Here is a 26,812-nt window from a genome sequence, read left to right as displayed (position 1 = left end):
TATATATCCACACTAAGGGACATTCACTGGACTTCAGTAGGGGTCTCAACCTGAATACAAGGCAACATGCGAAAACGCACCCAAAGGTGGGCATGAGTACCTAGACCTAACAGGGTACACCTCAACCTACTATAGCCAGCTACGCATCCATTACATATATGCACCCTAACTAACGAGTCTGAGACTCAAGCTCAACTCGTGGTACCATAAACATATATATAAAGTCCGTCCAAATCCAGGGTATGCAGTTCAACTATTTATTAAACTGACATACAATAAACCAACTAGTTAGTCACTCAACTTATTCAGTTGATATGACTTAACTACCATCCGTTAATCCAGGAAGTCATCCAACTTGGTTACAGCTGATCTGACTTAGTCACAATTAGGATTCGATATCTTTCAATCCATTCCATTAATCCATTAGATTAGGTTTATGCGTTTTGAGCTAAACCGTCCCTAGTATGTCACCGTCCCATACCGGTACATACAATCCTCCATATCCATGTAAATTACAACATATATAACAGTTCAATAATTTAAAAACCCAAAAATCACCATCCAAATAATTGCAGAAAAATATTTAAAGCTTCAGCAATTTAAATCCAAACATTTAACCATATAGTTGCAAGAGACAATTTAATAAATCAACAACTAACATCCAGAGCATGCATAGACCAAATTTAATATGTCAGGGACTCCATCATGCATGAGAATAGGTTAAATAATCCTATTATTATCCAATAAATTGCTAAAACAATTTCAGAAGATTGTTTAATATTTCAGCAATTTAAATCCAAGCATTAACCATATAGTTGCAGGAAACGATTTAATAATTTAGCAACTATCCTCCTAAGCATGCATAGATCAAAATTAATAATTAAATGACCTTATCATGCACTTGAATACATTCTAAAACAAGTTTTATAAACACATTATATTCCATCAAATTGCTGAAATTTAATTCAACAATTAATTTATCTTTCATTTGTTAACAACATAGGGAGTGTCTTAATTTTTACACTGTTTATCCCGACAATTTAGAATTAAACCCTAATCAATTTAAGGTCCTAATAACACCCAAATTTAGCCTTCTAAACTCTCTGTGGAACCCCAGACCCAACAGATTTAAAACCCATGCTCCAATAGTAAGCACAGTACGTAGAAAATTTTAAAAAAATTAAAACAAATCATAAAATAAAAAGGGAGCCTGCTCCAAATTTTGGAGCAGGCTCTTTTTCTAGCCTAGAGCTGGCTCTAGGACTCCTTAGAGCAGGCTCTACTTGTTGTGGGAGCTGGCTCCCACTTCTATGGAGCCGGCTCTCACCTCCTTTAAGAGCCTTCGTCCCCGTTCTGCTCCGTTTCAGTCCGTCTGCTCCCTCTCTGATCAATTCCTACCACTCTGCTGGGTTCTAAAACTAATCTTAGGAGTCTTAATTGAGTCTAGAAGCATCCCCAAGGTTGTTTACAATAACTGGGACCAATTACAGAGGTTAGATTTAGCCATTAAACCAGCATGTTTACAGTACGAAACTTAAGCTAACTTGCAACGTCCATTCCATTCTAACCCCTCTGTTCCTCTTTACCCCTGAACCTAAAGATCTTATATCATCATAGTAACATCCCCATGATTTATTTACAGAGGTTAAAAGCAATTACAGAGACTAAAATTGCTTAACAACATAACATACTTAAAACAGAAAACTGATCAAGGCTTGAAACAAGCTTCCACGCATTATACCATAATCAAATTTAACACGTAAAGATCATCAATATATTATATAGCAAGCATGTAAGTTCCAATTTAAAAATTAATTAAACCCTAGAGATTATCTAGGTGCACAGAACACAAGCCAGAGGGAAGGAGGAAGAGAAGAACTTGCCTGTGATTTCAGTAATGAAATCTCAGTGTCGTCTCTAAGTTTCCGGCAACTACTAACTTCCTTCAAGCCTCCTATGGGTTTGACTTAATCCACCATAACCCTCCCTTGATCCTCTCTATTCTTCTCCTTGGTAGCTCTTATGATTTCCTCTGTTCTCTCCACTCTCTCTTTGTTCTGTTTTATTTCCACTGTGCCGTGAATAAGGTTCTCCCAACCCTCAGTAAAAACTCATACACGTATATATATAGGCACTTAGAAAACCCTAATTAAACTAGAGCTAAGACAGAAACCCTAATCAAACTAGAGTCAGCCGATAAAATCCTAATCATATACATATATAACAGATACCTATATGACGTCCCAAATAAAACCCTAATCTTAAATAAAGAAATGAAAACAAATAATTAAATTAAAATAGTAAATCAAAGAATTAAAACTACATCATTTAAATCAACTTACCAAATAAACCAATTCAATTAAATAAAATAACCAATTAAATTACACAATTAAATCAAATAATGAAAGAAAACAATTAAACACCCAAGCAACTAGTCACATAAAAAATGAAATAAAAATAATTAAATTCCAATTTTATCCTTTTTAAAACTAGGGGTATTACAATTTGTATTGTAATACATGTTTTGACATCTTTATATACATAGATCTTGTTTATTCAATGATTTGTGTGGTTTAATTCTTCCAATTGATCATTTCATTCTATCCATATGTCCTTGTATGCTAGAATAGATGTTCATGTGTTTATCTCTATCTCTTGTGTTGTTGATGCATGTCTATGTGTGTTGATGCTATAGATCTAGAGATTGTCAAGGCATAGTGCTTAATATAATGCTCTTGTGGTTTATTTGATGGTTCATACTCATTTTTTGATGGATTGTGCTTGTCCCTTAGTTTAATTAGTTTAATTTTCATGTCATTAGCTTAGATGTAGTGTAGTTACCTTAGTTGTTATTGGTCCTTATATTGTAGGTCGTAATGACCACAAGCTTGGGAAGCGTGCAATTTAGGCGAGGGCCAAGTTTTACATTTGTAAAAGCCACTACTACCTTTCACTATAAATATAGCTAGCGCGAGTAGGGATCGTCCCAAGGGATTGGAGTCGGAGTTGATTGTGGAATCGTTATTAGGGTTAGTAGGTCGAGTGATCAAACAATTGATTGGTTGGTTGATTAGATTAGAGAGCAACTAAATTAGACTAAGTAATTGAATGCAAAGGAGAGTAAGTAAGAGAGAGAGAGAGATAGAAGAGTCTTGGGGTTTAGAGATCACCACTAAGCAATGCATTTCTATATTATTGATAAGTGATTAATGAGGGTCATTAGGGTGTTACAATATTGGTGTGTGTGTGTGTATTTGATTGATTCAACAAGCAAGGATGACTAATTAAGTATACATTGTCTAACCAACATGTGAAAAGCACAATATATCTAGTAATTAAGTATATATTGTCTAAATAACATGTGAAAAGCACAACATACCTAGCAAATCATTGATCCTTTTCATTAGGCTCACAATCTAAATATAACACACGATTAGAGACATATACTACTTGCATTCAAAAGTATGGAGCATCAAACAACTAGCATGGATTGTTTTCCCATCTAATATTATACTATCACTAAACTACAATTAAGCCATTGAAATTAAACTAATTTAGCTAAGAAGGAGACACAATCCATCAAGATATGAGCATTAACCATCTAGAGAATCACAAGAACATTCCTTTAAACTCTATGTTTTGACAACCTCTAAATTTATGGCATCAATACACATAGACATGCATCAACAATACAAAATCTAGAAATAAGTACATGAACATTTATTCTAACATACAAAGACATATGGATAGAATGAAATGATCAATTGGAAGCATTAAACCACATAAATCATTGATTAAACAAGATCTATATATATCAAAGTGTCAAAACATTAATTACAACACTAACCCCTCAATAATACACAAGATTAAGATATAGAAAGCATGCTTGGGGCTAACTCTTGCCCCAAGAGGATGTCTAGCCACTCATGGTGAGGATACTCTAACCCTCAAGGGTTAACTCCATGGAAGAGGTTTGCTCCTTGTTGATGAAGATCTCCAATGGTGTCTCTAGCCTCCTTCTCCTCTCCAAGAGATGATATAAAAAATAATGTTGGCTCCCTTTTGAAAAAGCAATCCTTATCCTTATATAGGTAGGTCACAATGACACCCAAAATGAGCTGGGGTCATGCACACAATATTCCCTAATGATTGGATAAAGGATAACTTTCAATGAGATGGAATTTTAACTTTTTCGCACTGGAGGAAGTTCGATGGATCGAAAGTAAGTGAGATCGATCGAACTTAGGCTGGATCGATCCATCTGGCTGAGCTTTTTTGGAAAAAGACAAATCTGAGATATTTGTGGGAGATATTTATGGGAAAAGGAAAAAAGTGGTTAGTGGGTGGTACAGTTGTGGATAGGATCAATCATTTGGATAAGGACAAAGGTGTTCGATCGATAGAAGAATGATGTTGGATCGATCAAACTTTTGGACTTAAGTGCTTTGGGTCAAGGCTTGGATCTGTCTTGAAGTGCTGAGATCGATCGATGTTCGATCGATTGAACCTTGGACTTGGATCGATCGAACTTGCTGCTTTGCTTCATTTTGCTTCTTTCTTTCTCCACTTTGCTCCTTTCTTTATTTAATCTCAGAATTGCTTCAATTAAGCTCTTATTTGGCTGAGTTAGCTTATTTTCAGGATAAGTGCCTGAAAATGGAAATAATACGAAATCAATCTAAAACGGTAAAGTAAGATAGATAAAGGTACTAGAATGCCTAAGCCTAAGGGGTTTAAATATGCACTTTTCAGTGCTCATCAGTTGTTAAATGGGAGGACAATCCATGCTTGTTGTTTGATGTTCCATACTTATGAATGCAAGTAGTATATTTCTCTAATTATGTGATGTGTTTGGATTGTGAGTTTAAAGAAGGATTAATGGCTTAGTTTGATATATTGTACTATTCATTGTGTTGTTTAGACAATATATACTTAATTGGTTATCCGTACTTATTGAAACAACCACACACACTCACTATTGTTGCAATATATGTTTTCCCCCTCATTAATTATGAATTGAGTGTATAGAAAGGTGATGCTTAGTGGTGATCTTTAAGTCCCAAGACCTCTCTCTCTTATTTTCTCTATCCTTTAATTACTTGTTTTATATTGAGCTTGTTTAATCGTAATTGTAGTATAATTAACCAAACAATCTACCTTTGATCACTCAACCTACTAACCCTAAGCATTGTTTCCATTACTAGTAGCCCTCTAATCCCTTAGGATGATCTCTACTCACTCTTGTTATATTTTTAGTTAGTGGTAGTAGTGGCATTTATAAATGTAAAACTTGGCCACACTATTTTGCACAAATTTGGTTGCGCCGCGACAGCCACACCAAGTTTTTGGTGCCGTTGCTGGGGATTGAATTGGCAACGCTTTGTTTTGGAAACATTTAGGAATTAGTACTCTTTTGATCGTGTCTTTACTTTATTTTTATTTTTGGTTACTTATTATGTTTGTTCTTATTTGGCTAGATGAATTGAGTAAAGGAAGTTGAGCGAAGGAGAATTCAAAGCAAGGAGCTAAGCTAAGCACAAAAAGGACTAAAAATCTAAAAAAAATGCAAAGCATAGCAAAGCTTGGAAGTTGAAAATGAATTGAAGTTGCTTAAGGACCCTTTGTGAGATCTTTCTAACTCAAGCTCTAGTTAAATCGTCGGCCTGCGTAGAGGCTTGTTTTTCATTTCTTAGATAAATCGTGAGCCCGCGTGGAGGCAATTTACTTTTCCTTGCATGTTGTTTAAGCATGGGAGCATGGGATCATTGTATGTGAAGATTTGTTGATCAATTTGTTGTGGGGGCGAAGTGTTTGTTACTTACTTATTTGCTTGTTATTTGTCTTTGCTAGTACATGCATGGTCGTAGGTCGTTAAATCCTACTCTTGTCCCTCTTAATTTTCATCTTGAATTAGTTGTTCGTAACCCTAGGGGAAGAGGTAGTTCTCATCACTCCATTTCACCAATGGAGAATTTGAATGACGATCAGGTGGAGGACCTTTGTCACATAGACCAACAAGGCATCCTCCACCCTATTATGCATCATGAAAACATCCAAGTACCATTAGGCATGTCTAGACCATTCATTCCACCACAACAATAAGGCCAAATTTCATTGGGAATGCTTCAACCAATCTTTACTCCACAACCTCCTATGGTTCAAGCTAATCAAGGTGTTCGTGTAGCACCACCAATTATGAATCCTCCTATAGCATTAAGAGACCATTATGTGACTAATGAATACAATGCACCCACTTGCATTCAATTGCCTCCATTTAGAGCGCATCACTATGAAATCAAACCACAAACCATTCAAATGCTTCCTAACTATCATGGACTTCCTAGTGAAGAACCTTATAAGCATTTGGATGAGTTTCTTGAAGTTTGTTCCACCGTGAAATACATGGACATGCCGGAAGAAGTGTTAAGACTTAAACTTTTTCCTTTTACCCTTAAAGACAAGGCAAAATATTGGTTCAACAATCTTAGGCTTTTTTCGATAACTTCTTCGGGCGGAAATGCAACAAAAGTTCTTGAAAAAGTACTATCCGGTTTCTCAGACCAATACTATGAGAACTTCAATTAGAGAATTTTCTCAAGGGGATGGGGAAATGTTTCATGAGGTATGGGAAAGATTCAATGACTTGCTTAAGAAGTGCCCACATTATGACATACCTAAGTGGCAATTAGTTCAATATTTCTTTGAAATTTTACCGGATAATCACAAGGGTATGGTTGATGCATCTATGGGTGGTTCTTATCTTGATAAGCATGAAAATGATATGTGGCAATTGTATGAAAGTATGAGTGAGAATTCAATGTATAGGTCTTTATCTTCTAAAAATGGTAGAAATCTAGGTGGAAGGAAGAATGTCGGCTTATATCAAGTTGACAACTCCAATGACATAGCCACCGAGATGAAATCCTTATCTTAAAGGTTTGATCAATTTTTGATCAACCAAAATTTGGCGAATCAAGTATCTTCCTCCCCTACGCATATTCATCATCGTGCATCTAATGAATCTTACATGACTTGTTCAAGTGTCTTGCATTCTACTTCCTATTGTCCCCATGGACATGTGCAAAGTAAACCCCATGAGCAAGTCAATGCTACATTTGTTAATCAAGGGAATAATCCCTATGGCACTCATTACAATTCAAGTTGGAGGAACCATCCGAACTTTTCTTGGAAAAGCCAAGGGGAAGGCTTAAACCCTCCCCAAGGTGGTTTTCAAGGAAAGTATGTTCCGCCTCCAATGCAAAGCCAAGGTTTTCAAGGTTTTAAATCATCATCATTTCAATCATATGGAAACCAATTCTCTAATTCTCATTTCCCTAATCAACCATCATATTCTCAAGGAAATTCTAGGAGTCCCGCCTTTGAAGAGAAAGTTTTAACCGCTCTAGGCACTCTAGAGGTGAACACTCAATTGCTTCATTCTCATTCTAAATCTATTGCTAAGCTAGAAATCTAAGTCGAGCAAATAGCTAGTACCTTAAATGCTAGAGAGAAAGGGAAAATGCCATTGAATGCACCACCAAAGCAACAATGTGCTGTGGAGACTCATTCCTCATTGGAAGGTCCCACAATTGAGCATGTCAATGTGGTGAAAACCTTGAGAAGTGGGAAGATTGTGGACAACCAAGTAGGTGTGTCCAATGAAGAGAGTGAACCGGTGCAACCAAAAGTTGACACTCGTCCCGTTTTTCATCAGTTTCCTCCTTTATTTCATATGCATGATCATTCAAATGAGAAAGTGTTAGAAAGTGATTTAAAAAGTGAGTCCAAAATTGATTTGAAGGATGAATTGAACAAAGCTTTGAAGAAGGATTTTAAAAATTCTTGTGTTGATGATGTTTCAAACAAAAGTTTTGAAAAAGTTTTGAGCCAAGAGCTCCATTTCTGGATGCCTTAAAAGGATCCATTTATCTTGATAAACAAATGACCAAGACCAATGAAATCATTGAAATGTTTAGGAAAGTGAAGATTAATCTTCCGCTTTTGGATGCAATTAAGCAAATTCCAGCTTATGCCAAGTTCTTAAAAGATTTTTGCACCCAAAAGAGGAAGAATAAGAGCCAAGCACCTAGGAAAGTGGTCTTGACCGAGCAAGCGAGCTCTATTTTGCAACATAACACCTTCCCAAAGTTCAAGGACCCCGGTTCACCTACTACTTCTTGCGTCATTGGTGACTATGTCATCAATCGGGCTCTCTTAGACTTAAGAGTAAGTGTTAACCTTCTTCCATATTCGGTATATGTCAAATTAGGCTTAGGAGACTTGAAACCAACGTCGGTAGTTTTACAACTTGCCGACCAATCCATCGAAAAGCCTAGGGGTATCATTGAGGATTTCTTGATTAAAATTGATAAATTTTTCTTCTCGGTCGATTTCGTTGTCATTGATACGGAACAGGTTCCAAATCCCAAGAGCTAAATTCCCGTTATCCTTGGCCGTCATTTCTTGGCAACCGCTAATGCCAACATCAATTGTAGGATGGGGGTAATGAAAATCTCATTTGGGCATATGAAAGTGAAGTTGAATATCTTCAATCTGACCCCATATTCATTTAACAAGCATGAAGAAGTAAATGTTGTAGAAAAATGTCTAGACAATGAATGTGAAAGAATGGAGTCTTTGCTTGAAACCAAAAATTCAAAAAGTTCATCTTCAACCTTGAAACCAAAGAATGATGTTTCAAAAACTTGCTTTGAGAGTGCATGGAAGCCCAAAGATCACATTGATAGAGGACCAACAATCTCCTTTGAACCTAATCCAACAAGTTCTTTAGGGAACCGTTTGTTGGGTGGAATTCAAAGTACCTATCACCCCATTAAGGAGGGGTTGCATAACAAGATATTTGATCTGGGTTAAAAGAGCCCAACATCTTGCTACAGACATTAAAGACTAGTAAATGCTTCATAGGGTTTACAACCATATTCCTCCCTCATTTCTATTTTATCTTTCATTTCTTGCGTCGTCTAGATATGTTTTGGAATTCATACACATGGCTAGGATTTTGGTTGAGTACGCATGCACTTTCATTCTAAAAATAAGCATTTTTGTCCCTGTTCGATAAATCTCAAAATAGGTTCGATCTATCGAACACCCATCCCTACATCCAGTCATTGCTCTGTTCCATCGATCTGAAATTTCCTGCATAAATCAGTTCTCTGTGTATCGTTCAAAAATTTCTTTCGATCGATCTGAGTACCCTAAGATCGATCGAAATTATCCTTGGATCGATCTTCACTCCACACTTAGAAAATTTTTGAGATCCATGAAAAAGGGCCTCTCTGTGCATTGTTCAAAAGTGTCTGTAGGTTTTCACCTGTTCTATCGATCTAACAATTTTCTCTATCGATCTCAGCTTGATCGATCTGTACCCTTTGTTGACTTTTGTTTTGACTGCATATTAAATTCAAATTTAAAAAAGAAGAAGAAGAGAGTTTTCAAAAATACAAAAATATTTTTGGTTTATTTTATTTTATCTTCAGAAACTCCAAAAATATTTTTATTTTATTTTTCACTTTTATTTTCAATTACTTGTTTTATTTTATTTTCATTTTAAAATTTGCAAAAATCCCAAAAATAATTTTCTTTTGTTTTATTTCCAAAAAATTCAAAAATACTTTTAATTTTAATTTTAATTTTTAATTTCCAAAAATTCAAAATATTTCCAAAAAAAAATAATAATAATAAAAAAATAAAAAAATAATAAAAAATATATAATTTTTTTTTTTTTTTTTTTTTTTTTTTTTTTTGTCGTTTAGTGAGGGGAGATCGATCTTAACATTTTTCAAATTGATCTATCTTCGATCAATCGAAAATTTTTCCTGTTCGATCGAACTTGTCGGGACTAGTTTTTAAAATAAAACCCTAGGGTTATTAGATCAATTTCAAGATTGATCTAAGCCTTCATCTCCCTCGCCGCTACAAACCCCAACCTCTCCCACCTCTGGTGAGACCTTCGGCGGCATTCCTAAACCTCGAATCTCTCTTCCTCATCTCAGATCTACTCGTTTCTCTCTCGACCACCACTTCTCTCGTCCATTTTGGTAAGTTGAGTTATAATTTTGGGTTTTGAGTTTCAATCTACATATTTTTGATGTTTCCTTGCTAGATCTGAGTTGCCATGCTTGAATTCTTTCCATTTTTAAAGATTTAAGTATGTATATATATATATATATATATATATATATATATGTATGTATATATTTGTATATAGATTTGTGTATATATTTGTTTCCGAATATGATTTTGAGTTGATAAGTGACCAATCTTGTTGTGTTGTTGTGTGAGAGGGCCCTACAAGCTTGCTTGGGTGCCCCCGTGCCATCCACGTTACAGATCTGTGACTTTTCGAATTTCCCGTACCAGTTTGATCGATTGAAGTTTTCTTCGATCGATCATTCATAAATCGATCGAACTTATCTCAGATCGATCTCATAGAGATCGATCTTACATTTTTGTAATCGATCGAACTTCACAGATTTGCATCCCACATTTGACACACTCTCTTTTGTGATTCCATGCTATCTCATACATGCCTAATGCCTGTGTTTTCCACATTGGATGCACTCCATACTTATATTGTTTACCATGCTTCACTTAATGTCACTGTTTATTTAGCTCTATCATCACTTGCGTAGATTTATGTTCTCTGTTGTCTATCTTATTTGACATACATGTTTTTATATACTGTGCTTCACTTCTTTATGCCGGTACTAACTTATATTACACGTGTTTTTCTTTCTTTTTTGTAGGCCATGGCTAGGGTAAAGACTGTTGCCCATAGGCATCATCCACGGCGAGTCAGGCCCAGGATAGAGGGGCCAGGCGAGCCCTCTCATGTTCAGAAGTAGGCCGAGCATTAGGTAGAGCCCTCCCATGTCTAGGATTCAGAGCAGCCTGTTGAGGCTGAGCAGCCGGAGCAGTTAGAGGATTATCTCGAGGCAGATCCAGCTCAGTCCCCCTCAGCTAACTTTAGACTACAGTCTTCAACCTCTGCATCTTCATCATCCCATGATGAGGCTGAGCATACACCATCGCCTTCTCCATCTCCGCCTCATGCACAGCTAGGCCATGCCTTAGACAAACCTCTGCTGAGATACTCACACCTTACAATGGCGCATGAGTCAGTTTTCGACATCTCTTTCTTCTCCCGGTACATTGTAATGACCCGGTCATTTGCCTTCCTTTCCTTTTTCCTGAAATTTTACGGATAAATTTTTTCCATTTAATTTTCTTTTCTGAGCTCTGTTTCTTGTCACATAGTCTCTTCTCAAGTGCTCAAAAATGGTTTCTGAGACTCTTTCGTTTGGATTGACAACTTCCTTTGAGGACCGAATCATTTTCGCATTTTCACTTTTCGGACACTATGCACTATTTTGTCCTTTTCCCTATTCTTTCTTATCTCCGTTTGTCAATTTTTGGCACAACCTCACTTTTCATGCTCGGATTTAGCTTTTGACTTCACGTGTCTTCATCTTCAGTGGTTTTCTCGAAATACGTATCTTTACTTTTGCAAGAAAGTACTCTGGTTGCTCCCAGTGTCCATAGGGGCATGGATGCACAATTCTTTAGAATCTTTTTCATTTCTTGGGGTGTTTTTTATAAATATCTTTTGAAGATATTTTATTTTAGTGGCATCTAAGAAAATATCTTTTGGAAGATATTTTCATTTTGGGTCAGTTTCGCAGTTAACCCTTTTTGTATGAGCCATTGTGCAATTAACGAAAGTTATTGCAAAATATCTCGTCTGGAGCCTGGATCCTCGTACGGGATTCATTTTCACATTTCATCAAGTCGTGTACTCCTATAATTCCGTTTTGGTCATTTTTCTCCAGTTTCAAGGTTTCTGGCCCTAGTTGCCGCCGAACTTGTTCGGGGTATAACTCTCTGCTCGGGACTCGGTTTTTTGTTGTTCATATTTTCTCATTTTGAATCTTTTTCGTTCACAGAGTTTTGCCGTTTGAGCGCGTTTGCTCAAAATCCACTTTTCCGGACTCGGTAAGGCCCGTTCGGGGCACTTTTTGAGATTTCTATAAAAGGGGGATGAGATATTTCATTTTTCATCTTCCCCACTCCTCTTGCACGACCTGAAGCAGCCATGGATGCCCATGGAGCTGCCACCTTCTCTCTCCTACTTTGATCTACTTTTCCTAAGTGAAAAGTCTTCGGCCTTCACATTTTTTGTTCCCCTCGACGTGTTCTACCATTCCCCCTTATTAGAATTCATTTCTAACCATTTATTAAGTTTGGGTTTGAGGTCAAGTTGTGATTTTCATGGGGCTTCCTTCAGATTCATGTAGATCGTGTTGTCCCCAACAAAACCCTTCGGTTTCTGCGGATTCGGAACACTTTTTTTTCGGTGGGCCTTTGAGGTTTTCATCTCAAAATGAGGTAGGGGGTGTTATAATTTACTTTCTTGCTCTATTACATGCTTGTGATGCTTATTCAACTCAATTGCATGCTTGGGTATTAAATCTAGAATTTTTTATTATTTATTTTCTAGTATGAAATTTAATTTTTCCGGTGAGTTATAGCATGTTTTAAACTTGTGGCTTGACATTATATTACACCTTGATATGTTGATTAACATATATTAAAATTGGAGCTTTTGGATAAGAAATGAAGATTTTATTTAATATTTATCTTGAATAAAATATTAATTCATGCGGCCTTAACTAGCTTGAAATCAATGTGTGATAGCATATTATATTTGGCTTTAGCATGCTCTTCAACATAGTTGAATTTGAAAGTAATTGGAGGTGTTTTGAAAATTAGTAATTATTAATTAACTTGATTAATTAATTTGCCCCGAGTGCACTATTCACTCCATTTGAATTCCGACTTGATATTCTTGATCTACATGCCATATAGCTTCACATATATTTGATTTAGAATATTCGGTGAGGTTTTGAAACCTTTCATTTAATTAATTTCCTTGTTTAAGATTTAGTCCTCATGGTGATATACAACTTGGAATTGAATTGTGGCATGCTAGAAAATTAGGCTTTGGTATGGTTGTTCACATATATTAAATTGGGATTCACTGCATGAGAATTGCAACTTTTATTTTATATTCCTTAAGCTCGGGTATTCTAGAACCTTTATCTATCTTACTTTTCCATTTTAGACTAATTTCATGTTATTGTCTTTTTCAGGCACTTATCCCCAAAATAAGCTAATTCAGCCAAATTCGAGCATAAAAGAAGCAATCTCAAGCTGAATGGAAGAATGGAGCAAAGTGGAAGCAAAGTGGTGGAATTCTGGAAACTTCGATAGATCAAGAATATTTTCGATCAATCTCACATTGATCGATCTAGCCATTTCAAGATGGATCCAAGCCTTTGTCCTTATCCAAAAGATTTCACTATTTTCGATCGATCCAAATTTTCTCAGATCGATCGAAATTCCTTGATCTTATCCCCACCTACCACTTTTGTCTTTATCCCAAAAATATCTCAGATTTATCTTTATTCAAAAGACGCCGCCAAGGATGGATCGATCTCGCAAACTTTGGATCGATCTCACCAAAGTTCGATCGATCTCATCTAAACTCGATCGATCAAACCTCCTCAAGTCCGAATTAAAACAGAGTCCAGCTCATTAAAAGATGGCTCATGGTGCAATCATTGAAGGGACCTTAGTGCACAAGTCCAAACCATTGGGTGTGACACTTGAGCCTCATATATAAAGATTTAGAGCCATTTTAAGAGCATAATTTCATCAATATTCATTGATATTCATATCATATATCATCTATCTTGGAGATAAGGCTAGAGCTTAGAGAGACATATACCATATTTGGGAGTTCTTCCATTCTTCTAGGGTTTCAACCAAGGAGAGAGCATTTCTACCATGGAGATAGCCTTAAGGGTTGGATGACTACATTAATGAGTGGTTAAACATCTTCTTGGGGCTAGATTTAGTCCTAATCATGCCTTCTAGACCTTAATGCCTTGTATTTTAACAGGATTTGTGTTGTAATGTTGTCTTGACACTTGATTTATATACGAATCTTGTTTAAATAATGATTTGTGTGGTTTAATACTTCATATTGATCATTTCATTCTATCCATATGTCTATGTATGCTAGAATAGATGTTCATGTGTTTATCTCTAGTTTTTGTATTGTTGATGCATGTCTATGTGTGTTGATACTATGGATCTAGAGATTGTCAAGGTATAGTACTTAATAGAATACTCTTGTGGTTTATTTGATGGTTCATGCTTATTTCTTGATGGATTGTGCCTCTCCCTTAGCATAATTAGTTTAATTTTCATATTCCTAACTTAGTTGTAGTGTAGTTGCTTAGTTTCTTAGATGGGAGGACAATCCATGTAATGACCCGGTCATTTTCCTTCCTTTCCTTTTTCCTGAAATTTTACGGATAAAATTTTTCCGTTTAATTTTCTTTTCTGAGTTCTGTTTCTTATCACATAGTGTTGTCTCGAGTGCTTGGAATTGGTTTCTGAGACTCTTTCGTGCGGATTGACAACTTCCTTTGAGGACCGAGTTGTTTCCACATTTTCACTTTTCGGACACTATTCACTTTTCGTCATTTTCCCTATTTCGTCTTCTTCCCTATTCTGTCTTTTCCCTGTTTGTCAGTTTTTGGCACAACTTCACTTTTCATGCTCGGAGTTAGTTTTTGATTTCATCTGTCTTCATCTTCAGTGATTTTCTCAAAATACGTATCTTTACTTTTGCAAGAAAGTACTCTGGTTGCTCCCGTTGTCCGTAGGGGTATGGATGCATAGTTCTATGGAATTATTCTCTTTTCTTGGGGTATTTTTTGTAAATATCTTTTGAAGATATTTTATTTCAAGGGCATCTAAGAAAATATCTTTTGGAAGATATTTTCATTATGGGGCAGTTTCGCAGTTAACCCTTTTTGTAGGGGCCATTGTGCAATTAACGAAAGTTATTGCAAAATACCTCGTCTAGAGCTTGGATCCTCGTACGGGATTCATTTTCACATTTTGTTGAGTTGTTTACTCTTATAATTCCATTCTGCTCGTTTTTCTCCACTTTCAGAGTTTCTGGCCCCAGTTGCCGCCGAACTTGTTCGGGGCATATCTCTCTACTCGAGACTCAGTTTTTGACGCTGTTTCTTCCGTTATTCATATTTTCTCATTTTGAATATTTTTTGTTCATGGAGTTTTTCTGTTTGAGCGCGTTTGCTCAAATTTCATTTTTCCGGACCCGGCGGGGCCCTTTCAGGGCACTTTTTGAGATTTTCTATAAATAGGGGACTTAAAGAAGAAAAATTAGATTTTTCTCTTCTTCTTCCTCTCTTGGCCGGCAGCCATGGATGCTCATGGAGCTGCCACTTTCTCTCTCCTCCTTTGATCCACTTTTCTTAAGTGAAAAGTCTTCGGCCTTAACGTTTATTGTTTCCCTCGTCGTGCTCTACCTTTCCCCCTTATTAGAATCCATTTTTGACCATTTATTGAGTTCGGGTTTGAATTCAAGTTGTGATTTTCATGGGGCTTTCTTCAGATTCTTGTTCACCGTGTTGTCCCCGACAAAACCCTTCGGTATCGTCGGATTCGGAGCACTTTTATTTCGGTAGGCTTTTGAAATTTTCATCTCAAATTGAGGTAGGGGGTGTTATAATTTAGTTTCTTGTTATATAGCATGCTATGGATGCTTATACAACTTGTTTACATGCTAGGATATTAAATCTAGAACTTTTGATTATTTATTTTCTAGTATGAGATTTGATTTTCCCGGTTGCTCATAGCTTTGTTTAAACATGTGGTATGATAGAATATTACCCCTTATATTAAATCTAGATCATTTGGATAAGTAACGAAGATTTTATTTAATATTTATCTTGAATAAAATATTAAATCATATGGCCTTAACTAGCTTGAAATCAATATGTGTTAGCATATTATATTAAGCCCAAGCATGCTCTTCAACATAGGTGAATTTGAGAGTAATCGGAGGTATTTTAAAATCTAGAGAATATTTAATTAATTGATTAATTAATTTATTCTATGCGTATTATTCACTCCATTTGAATTCCGACTTGATATTCTTGATATGCATGTCACATAGTTTCATATATATAAAATCTAGAATATTTGATTAAGTTTTGAAACTTTTCATTTATTATTTTTCTAATATTAAAGTTTAATACCCATGGGCGTACATTGCATGGAAATCACTTGTATTATGCTAGTAAATCAAGTCTTGACAAGTTACATAACATATATTAAATTGAGATCATTTGGATGAATTTCAAAACTTAGAGATTTTAATTAAAATAATTAATTAAAATCAATTCAATGGCTCCTTGGTCTTGATTAAGTTTCTAACTTAGTATCCATGCTTTCCTTGACAAGTTCCTTCACATGTATCGAATTGAGAATAATCGGATAAGTTTTGAGACTTGCATTTATTTATTTCCTTTGTATGGAATCTAATTCACATGGTTGTATCTCGTAGGAAGTGAACTTGTAACTGGACATTGGACTTGCCATGTAATCTTGATGATTTAATCCCTTTAGTAGATTAAATTCCCTTTCATGCTTCCATCGATTTAATCATGACCCTTGTAACTTGGTTTCATTGAAGTACTTCATAGACTTGCACTTTTGTCTTAGAATGATTCGATCACTCATGTGTTGCTTAGTAAGTACTTGAATCATGTATCATATAATTGTGGTATTTTTCCTTCAATGGATTCCATGTGATATGTATTGTGATGACCCTGGTTTTTAGGCCAGCGTGTCCTGTGATGAACCAAAGGTTGACCCGATAACGGATCCGAATGCGGAAGCGAAAATAGAAAACAAAACTCTAAGAAGTCAAAGTAACCTTCCATGAGGTCGTGGAACTCAATAAGAAATGCGGAAACGAATGATCAGAAAAAGACCGAACAGGCCCCCAAGGGCAAAATGGTCATTTCTGAAAACTGTAGATTCGGGTGCCACCGTGCACACCGTTGGAAGGATAACAAAAACTAATCAATATGGACTCAAGAATCGCATGATTCGGAGTCCGGACGAAGGAGAAACGGCATGACGAAGAAAAACGATCACTTAAGGCAAAAAGGGTAAACTGGTAATTATCCAGGAAGAACCCGGTGCAACCGAGCACACCGTTGGAAAGACAGTGAAAAATTAGTCAAGTTCAAAAAAAATTCACTTGAATCGGAGTCCGTACGAAGGAGAAAAGCCCAAAAGAAGAATTGATGTTGCGGTGGCCCGACGAGGGGCCATGACAGCCCCATGCGCACACCCATGCGGGCGCCCATGTATGCCGCGCGCGCGCTGAGTGCACCATGGCTGGCAGCAGCAGCCCAAAAGCTGCTATGGGGTTATTTTCCAGAAAAATCCAGATCAGAGGCTGAATTTGGAGGCCTAGATGAATTTTTTTGCAAAAATACAAAGAAGAAACCCCCCTCAAAATCGAGTTTTCTACGTGACTCATGATGAACATCGAAAAAAACTCACTGTGAAATGCCCAAAATGCCCTCCTAAGAAAACTGGTCCAGGGGTCCAAAAAGCTGCTAAATTTAAAAACTAAGAGCTGAACTTCAGATGCGATTTCTGATGCCAAGATGACATTTTCTAGAAAAATACGGAAAAGAAACCCCCCCTAAAATCATGTTTTCTATTTAACCATGTTGAAAGAAGAAAACAAAACCACCATGAAAGGTCTATAATGCCCCTAGATCAGAATATGCAAAAAAAAAATGCGAAATGAATTCACAAGAGGCTCAAAACACAAACGATAAGGTTTTGCCCAGAAACGACCACGCACATAAATGTAACTTACCTATTTGGACGTGCTACAATGGTCCACAACTTAAATATACCACCGATACAAAATTCGACCCCCCAACGGGCAAAAAGGCAAAAATGAAACTTGAAATGAAAACTCGGAATCCAAAAATACAAAACGGGGTCAAATGACCGTTTGGCCCTTGGCCACACTTCAAACATGATTTATAAGACCCTATGAAAGAATGAAAATGGAATTCCCACACCCGATGCAACCACGGTGAAGCAATGACTTGCGATTTTTTAAGATTTTCACAATATTTCATGAAGTTAAAATGTTGTATAGAATACAATACACATGTAATTGGCCTCCGGCCTCATCTCATACATGTCAAATACATTGAAAGGAGTACACTTATGTACACATTACATATATGGAATCAAGGAATCAAATTTTACATATAAGTCTACGAAATGACATTTCATGCTAACATTTGCATGAAATGGAAACTTGAAAGCTACACGACATCCAAGGAATGCTAGGCGTCACGAACCAAGTCTTCATACCTGAAATATGCCCCAGTATCGTACGGGTGAGTAACATAAAGCTACTCGTAGGAGATGAGCATGCATCGACCTAGCATTTTACAAATTTATCACCTTAAGGTGAAACATGTTAAAGGGGCTCATGCCACCTAACGTCTATGTCCAAGTGAGACTCAGGGAGCATCTTAAGCTACCTTAGAGTCTAAGCAACAAGAATTATGATATACATACGTGTATGAAACGAATCATGGTTGGGATAATCCAAAGAACACGACAAGAAGAACGCTTGAACATAGATTAACATGAATTGCATTTTCAATACAATTGAACTAGGTCTAGAGTAATCCATACAACATGACAAAAGCATATTTGAATACAAGTTAACAAGAATCACATTATCCATGCAATTAAACAACAAAAGAGCATGTTATACAATGCAACAAGGTTTAAGTTCTCAAAGCCATCAACTCAGAATCTAAAGCACAAAATAACAGTAGTGGTTCATGCCACCTAAAGTCTATGTTATAAATGAAATAATAGGATCAATCCTAAGCTTTATTAGAATGTCAAAACACGATTTTCAATATCGATGCAATTTAACCAACATTGGAACTTCCAATACAACGCATAAAGCACAATTTCACAAAGTTAACATCCTGTAACTTAAAATAGAATGACAAATAAGAAACAACAAGTTACAACATCATCTAGTTATCAACTTGAAAATGAAATGCGAAATCAAACAAAGTGGATACTCGAATGTCACGCCAGATCAGACCGACAACATAGTTACTTTAGGGTTACTAGCCCATGGGTAACCTACCTACGTGCGCACTAGACCATATAGAGGGACTATCCCCCGTACTAGAATCACGTCCTAGCCATAGTCAAACAACGACATCCCCAAGTTTCCAAAATCAACAAGTTGTGCAACAACGCATATATCAACAGGAATATGCAAGATAATCAACTATCTACCAAGCACAACCAAATTTGGAAACCTATACAATACATGCTCTAAGTCCATAACTAATATGATGTGATGAATGTTGAATCTTCAATGTGCGATTCGTTACACGCTATGCATGAATGATGTTAAATACGATGTGTGTAAATCATTACACAAGGCAACAATATATTCAATAAGAAAAACATATTCTCATGAGTACAAACATAGCAACTATGTTATCCAATGTTCAAAACATAATCAAATGAATATACAACAAGTCTAAGTCCATGATTTGAATATAGAAACCACTTCTAAAACACAACTAGATCATGGAGCAAATTGATAGAATTTAAGTAGATAAACACAATTAAATTCTCTAGATTTCCGATTCAATTTCAATTAACCTCAATTTAATACATGTTAAAGGGCATGGCAAGGTCATCACCTATATCCATTCTAAAACTCAATTAGGTTATTGGAACAATAAAGTAGAACTCTAATTAAATTATGCCAATTTAATTACCAAGGTTCTAAAGCAACTTCAAATGGTCCACAATTAATATATACTAGTAAACAAATCATGGCCAATACAGATATCAAGTTAAAATCTTAATTAAGCTAATGTGACCACAAAATAGATTTTAATTAATTCTTTTAATTAAAATCTCTAGATTTTCAAACTTAACCAAATGCTCTCAATTTAACATATCTTAGAGAACATGCCAATGACTAATGTAATATCACATTACAAGCTTATTTCATGCAATTTACGACCATGCGAATTAAACTTTCACTAAAGTTAAATATAAATTAAAAGTTGCAATTCTTATGCAATTAATCCCAATTTAATATATGTGAACAACTAAACCTAAGATTAATTTTCTAGTATGCCACAATACAATTCCAAGTTGAATATCACCATGAGGATTAAATCTTAAACATGGAATTTAATTAAATAAAATGTTTCAAAACCTAACCGAATATTCTAAATCAAATATATGTGAAGCTATATGGCATGTAAATCAAGAATATCAAGTCGGAATATAAATAGAGTGAATAGTGCACTCGGGGCAAATTAATTAATCAAATTAATTAATAATTACTAATTTTCAAAACACCTCCAATTACTTTCAAATTCAACTATGTTGAAGAGCATGCTAAGGCCTAATATAATATGCTAACACATATTAATTTAAAGCTAGTTAAGGCCATTTGAATTAATCTTTCACCTAAGATAAATATTAAATAAAATCTTTAATACTTATTCAAATGTTCCAATTTTAATACACGACAATGAGCATATCAAGGGGCAATATAAAATCATGCTACATGTTTAAACCAAGTCATGAGCAACCGGGAAAATTAGATCCCGTACAAGAAAAATAAATAATAAAATCTCTAGATTTTATATTTAATCATGCAAACAAGTAGTATAAGCATCACAAGCATGCTATATAACAAGAATTTAAACCTAGAACATCTCCTACCTCAATTTGAGATGAAAACCTCAAAGGCTCACCGAAAAAAAAGTGTTCCGAATTCGACGATACCGAGAGGTTTTGTCGGGGACAACACCGTGAACAAGAATCCGCAAGAAGCCCCATGAAAATCATAACTTGACCTCAAAACCAAACTCAAGAAATGGTCAAAACTAAATTCTAATAAGGGGGAAAGGTAGAGCACGGCGAGGGGAACAACAAACATTAATGCCGAAGATTTTCTATCAAGGAAAAGTGAACTAAAAGAGGAGAGAGAAGATGGCAGCACCCCTTGGGCTGCCATGGGAGCTCCAGGTCGTGTATGAAGAGGGGAGAAGATGAAAAATGAAATATCTCACCCCCCTTTTATAGAAATCTCAAAAAGTGCCCCGAACGGGCCCCGTCGGGTCTGAAAAAGTAAAATTTGAGCAAACACGCTCAAATGGCAAGACTTTGTGAACAAAAAAGATTGAAAATGATAAAATATGAACAACGGAAGAAATGGCGTCAAAAACCGAGTCTTGAGCAGAAAGTTATGCCCAAAACAAGTTTGGCGCAAACTAGGGCCAGAAACCCTGAAACTGGAAAACATCGACCAGGAGGAAATTCCAAGAGTACACAACTCGACGAAATGTGAAAATAAATCCTATATGAGGATCCAGGCTCAAAATAAGACATTTTGCAATAACATTCATTAATTGCACAATGGCCCCTCCAAAAAGTGAAAACTGCACTTATGGCCCAGAATGAAAATATCTTCCTAAAATATTTTCTTAAAACCCCTGAAATAAAATATCTTCAAAAGATATTTACGAAAAATACCCCAAGAAATGAAAAAGATTCTAAAGAATTGTGCATCCATGCCCTTGTGGGCACTGGGAGCAACCAGGGTACTTTCTTGCAAAAATAAAGATACGTGTTTCGAGAAAACCACTCAAGATGAAGGCACGTGAAGTCAAAAATCAACTCCGAGCATGAGAAGTGAGGTTGTGCCAAAAACTGACAAACGGAGATAAGACGAAATAGGGAAAATGACAGAATAGGGAAAAGACGAAATAGCGCATAGTGTTCGAAAAACGAAAAATGCGAAAATGACTCGGTCCTCAAAGGAAGTTGTCAATTCACATGAATGAGTCTCAGAAACCAATTCCAAGCACTCGAGATGACACTAAGCAACATGAAACAGAGCTCAGAAAAGAAAATTAAACGAAAAAAATTCATTCGTAAAATTTCAGGAAAAAGGAAAGGAAGGCAAATGACCAGGTCGTTACATGTATATGTCTTAGTTTTAATCTATATAGATACATACTTTGATTTCTTGACATTTCACATGCCATTATAGTTGAGAACTTTGGGCATGACTTGTGTGTTCCAAAATATTGGTTGTGCATGAAACGTGGTTAATGCATTTCTTGTATTTGATACAATCTTGACTTGCACAACTTGTTGATTTTGGGACTTGGGATATCAATCAAGAATTGACATGGCTAGGACTTGGTTCTAGTACGGGGGAATGTCCTCCTACACTATAGTGCGCACTAGGGGAAAGGTACCCATGGGTTAGTAGCTCTAAAGTGATCTCAAGAGTACGGTTTTAATTCGTGCGATATCCGAGTTTCCACATTGGTTGATTTCACTCTTTAAATTTCAAGTTGCTATGCCTTGAAGATTTAAACTTATCGTGTTATGTGAAATGCTCCAATCTTGTTTCATTGCGTAGATTTTATACTCATCCTTGATTTCAGTCCTCAAATTTCAAGTGTTATTCCTTGAAGATTTAAGAATCTCTTATGTTATATAAAATGTTCTAATCTTGTCCTTGCATAGATTTTATGCCTTGTCCTTGCATAGATGTTATGCCTTGTTCTTGGTTTCATATATTTCCTCCATCGTGTTAATTGAAATGCTCCAATCATGTTAATTACATTGATAATGTAATTCTTGTTAACTTATATCCTAGTATTCTAGTACTTTCTTGTCATATTGTATGGATTATTCCAAACCTTGTTTAATTGTATTGAAAATGTAATTCATGTTGATCTATTTTCAAGCATCCATCTTATCGTGTTCCTTGGATTATCCGAACCTTGATTCCTTTCATATATGTATATATATCATGATTCTTGTTGCTTATACTCTAAGGTGGCTTAGGATGCTCCCTGAGTCTCACCTTGACATAGACATTAGGTGGCATGACCCTTTTAAACTATATCATGTTAGTCTAAAAATCTGAAAGAAATCGAGTCATGCATGCTCATTCTCTACGAGTAAATTTGTTTACTCACCCCGAAGTTACTGGGGGTTTTGATCAGGTACGAAGACTTGGTTCATGATTCTTATCATGCTTGGATGATTTGTAGACTTGAAGATTTTAATTCTTGTAAAGGTCGACTTGAAATGCCATTTGTAGCCTGACGGAGAGGCCGTTCTTTACACGCCAAAATTGATGTAGTGAATGTGTTGTTCAAGAAAAGCCTTTTGGGTCAAGTTTAAATTTATAAAAACCACTACCAACACTACTACTAACGTAGCAAGAGTGAGTACGGATCGTCCCAAGGGACTGTAAGGATCGAGCAATGTCTTGGAATCATAATTAGGGCTAGTAGGTCGAGTGATCAAACAATTGGTTGGTTGGTTGATTAAAGAGCAACTAAATTAAACTAAGTAATAGCAAAAGAGTGCAATTAAGAGTAAGTGAGAGAGAGACAGAGAGAGAGAAAGAGATCTTGGGGTTTAGAGATCACCACCAAGCAATGCATTTCTATATCATTGACAAGTAATTAATGAGGGCAAAAAGTGGGTTGCAATATTGGTATGTGTGTATTTAGTTGATTCAACAAGCAAGGATGACTAGTTAAGCATGTATTGTCTAAACATCATGTGAAAGGCACAAAATATGTAATCAAGTCATTAATCATTTCATTAAGCTCACAATCCAAATATAACACAGGGATAGAGACACCTGCTAATTGCATTCAAAAGCTTGGATTATCAAACAACAAGCATAGATTGTCTTCACATTTAACACTATACTACAACTACACTACATCTACAATACTAGCATGAAAATAAACTAGGGGAGAGGCAAAATCCATCAAGAGATAAGCATGAACCATCAAGAGAATCACAAAAGCATTCTTTTAAGCACAATGTTTGGACAATCTCTAAATCTATAGCATCAATACACATAGACATGCATCAATAACACAAAATCTAGAGATAAGCATATGAACATCTACTCTAGTATACATAGACATATGGATAGAATGAAATGACCAATTGGAAGCATTAAACCATATAAATCATTGAATAAACAAGATTTATATATATCAAAGTGTCAAAACATCAATTACAACACTAATCCCTCAATAATACACAAGATTAAGATATAGAAAGCATGCTTAGGGCTAACTCTAGCCCCAAGAGGATGTCTAGCCACTCATGGTGATGATGCTCCAACCCTCAAGGGCTAACTCCATGGTTGAAATCTGCTCCTTGTTGATGAAGAGTCTCCAATGGTGTCTCTAGCCTCCTCCTCCTCTAAGCTTCCTCTCCAAGAGCTGATATGAAAAGTAATGTTGGCTCCTTGAAAAAGCAATCCTTATCCTTATATAGGTAGGTCAAAATGACACCCAAAATGAGCTGGGGTCATGCACACAATATTCCCTAATGATTGAATAAAGGACAACTTTCAATGAGATGGAATTTTAACTTTTTCGCACTGGAGGAAGTTCGATCGATCGAAAGTAAGTGAGATCGATCGAAAGTAAGTGAGATTGGCCGAACTTAGGCTAGATCGATCCAACTGGCTGAGCTTTTTGGAAAAAGACAAATCTAAGATATTTATGGGAGCTATTTATGGGAAACGGACAAAAATGATAAGTGGGTGGTACAGCTGTGGATAGGATCAATCATTTGAATAAGGACAAAAGTGTTGGATCGATCGAAGGATGGTGTTGGATCGATCGAACTTTTGGAACTTTATGCTTCTGGGTCAAGGCTGGGATCTATCTTGAAGTGCTGAGATCGATCATTGCTTGATCGATCGAACCTTGAACTTGGTTCGATCGAACTTTGCTGTTTGCCACCTTTGGCTTTATTTGCTTCCTTCTTTCTCCACTTTGCTATTTCCTTTGATTAATCCCAGAATTGCTTCAATTAAGCTCTTTTTGGGCTGAGTTAGCTTATTTTCAGGATAAGTGCCTGCAAAAAGAAATAATACGAAATCAATCTAAAACGGTAAAGTAAGATAGATAAAGGTACTAGAATGCCTAAGCTAAAGGGGTTTAAATACACAGTTTTCAGTGCCTATCACACCCCCAAACTTAAATATTGCTACTCCCTAGCAATGAACTAGAAAGAAAAGGAATGAAATAAACAACTATACAAGTATGAATCTAGAAAACAATAAATAGATAACGCCACTTTCGTAGGGAATACGATTGCATTTAGCATATGCAACAAGCCTTTTAAACCCCTAGGTTACCCTTAGTGGACGAGTGAAGTCTCGTGAGGGTTTTCAGAAATGGTACCCACAAACATTAAGCTCATTCTTTCAAAAGAGGTACCAATATTGCAAATAAGCATTGGGAGAAAACTACCTCAAGTATGCAATTTTTCAACCCTTTCTAAGCAATCTCCCAAAATTTCAACATCAAGCAAGCAAGTATGGTCCTCCACACATCAAGAAAATGATCATGCAAATCAAAACAACTCTAGAATCCTTTTGAGTAGACTGGCATCAAATGTGTTGCTACCTAAGCCAACTAAAGAATTAATCACATCCTTACCCTCAAACTAGCACACAAATCTAGTACCGATTATCAAGACAAAAATGGACCTTTTATTAAAGCTTTATTCATCTAGGTGCGCTTATTCTTTTCACTCATTCAAATTTTATTTATTTATTTATTATTATTATTTATTTTTTTATTAAGGATCGAAGATGGAAGTATAGTGCAATGTGTTGATCTATTAAGCTTTCTAGCGATTCATAAGGTCGAGCGTTAGGTCAATGACTCCCAAACCAGACAGCTTTAGGGCATTAGGTGTTCAAACACCCCTACGGACTTACAAGCTCAAATCAACTAGGCTACAAATCAAGACAACAACCATCTAATCATTTCCCACTTCTCACCATTTGGGAAAAGTCCTCACTTTTTATTGCTTTTGCTTTTGCTTTTTTTTTTATTTTATTTTATTTTATTTATTTATTTATTTAAGCAAGTTCAATTATTAACCTAGAGTTTGGGCCCTCCACCTTTTGGCGCGAGAAGTTCAGTGCTTGATGAGGCTAGAATCCCGGCTACTTAGTGAAAATGGGTTGTTATCCACCTTTATCAAGAATGAAAGCTTTCAATGCACTACTAGCTCAATTGGGATATAACCAATTCAATAATTAACAAAGCATGTACCCCACAAATGAATGCTAGTGTGCACCGGTGCTAGTGTAGAAGACTAGAGTGAATCTCAAAACAATCACAAAATCAAGATGATGTGGACCACAAATGCAAGCAAGATATCAATCTTTCAAAAAATTTACTCCTAAATGGCTTCCACAAGGCATATAAGGAGTATTGGCCTCTCAAGTCAAGCAATTTTTAAAATTTAAGCAATATAGTCCTCAAAAGATCAAAATTATAGCTAGATATGGACCAATCATAGAAATATCTCTCAAATACACAAGTCATGCTAAAAATTTGAATTCAAAACTAACACTGTAGAGCACCATTCCCCCCAAACTTAAATTGCACAATGTCCTCAATGTGCAAAGAGAAAAAAGAAAAGAGTATACCAGTGCAACTAAGCAAGAATGATCGGGACTGAAGTATCCGAAGTGGGTGGCATTGCCCCCCCAAAACTTAGGATAAACTGTGGTCCTAAAAATTGGCACTTGGATAAACTTATCAGATAACAAAATGGGATAATCAGTGCACAGTGGTCATGCAAGTGTAAATGGGATAAACAGATAACGAAATGAGAGAGGTATAAGGGTGGTCCAGGAAATTGGGTAGCACTCTCTCATTGAAGTCACTGTGATGCACCTGATGGAGTCAAACAGACAGATATGAGAATACAATTATATGACATCCAT

At 36.1% G+C, this 26,812-nt stretch overlaps 1 pseudogene; it reads right to left on the bottom strand.

Annotated features, from left to right (window-relative positions):
* Positions 1-6,573: 6,573 nt before the first annotated feature.
* Positions 6,574-6,672, bottom strand: LOC132302062 (small nucleolar RNA R71; annotated as a pseudogene).
* Between the last annotated feature and the right edge of the window lie 20,140 nt (positions 6,673-26,812).

The sequence above is a fragment of the Cornus florida genome, unplaced genomic scaffold (genome assembly GCF_030987335.1).
Source record: "Cornus florida cultivar Cherokee Brave unplaced genomic scaffold, ASM3098733v1 CherokeeBrave_3.0.0_Hap2_Chr03, whole genome shotgun sequence".
Lineage (NCBI taxonomy): Eukaryota > Viridiplantae > Streptophyta > Magnoliopsida > Cornales > Cornaceae > Cornus > Cornus florida.
The sequence above is the reverse complement of the archived record's forward strand: the minus strand, read 5'-3'. Positions and strand labels throughout refer to the sequence as shown.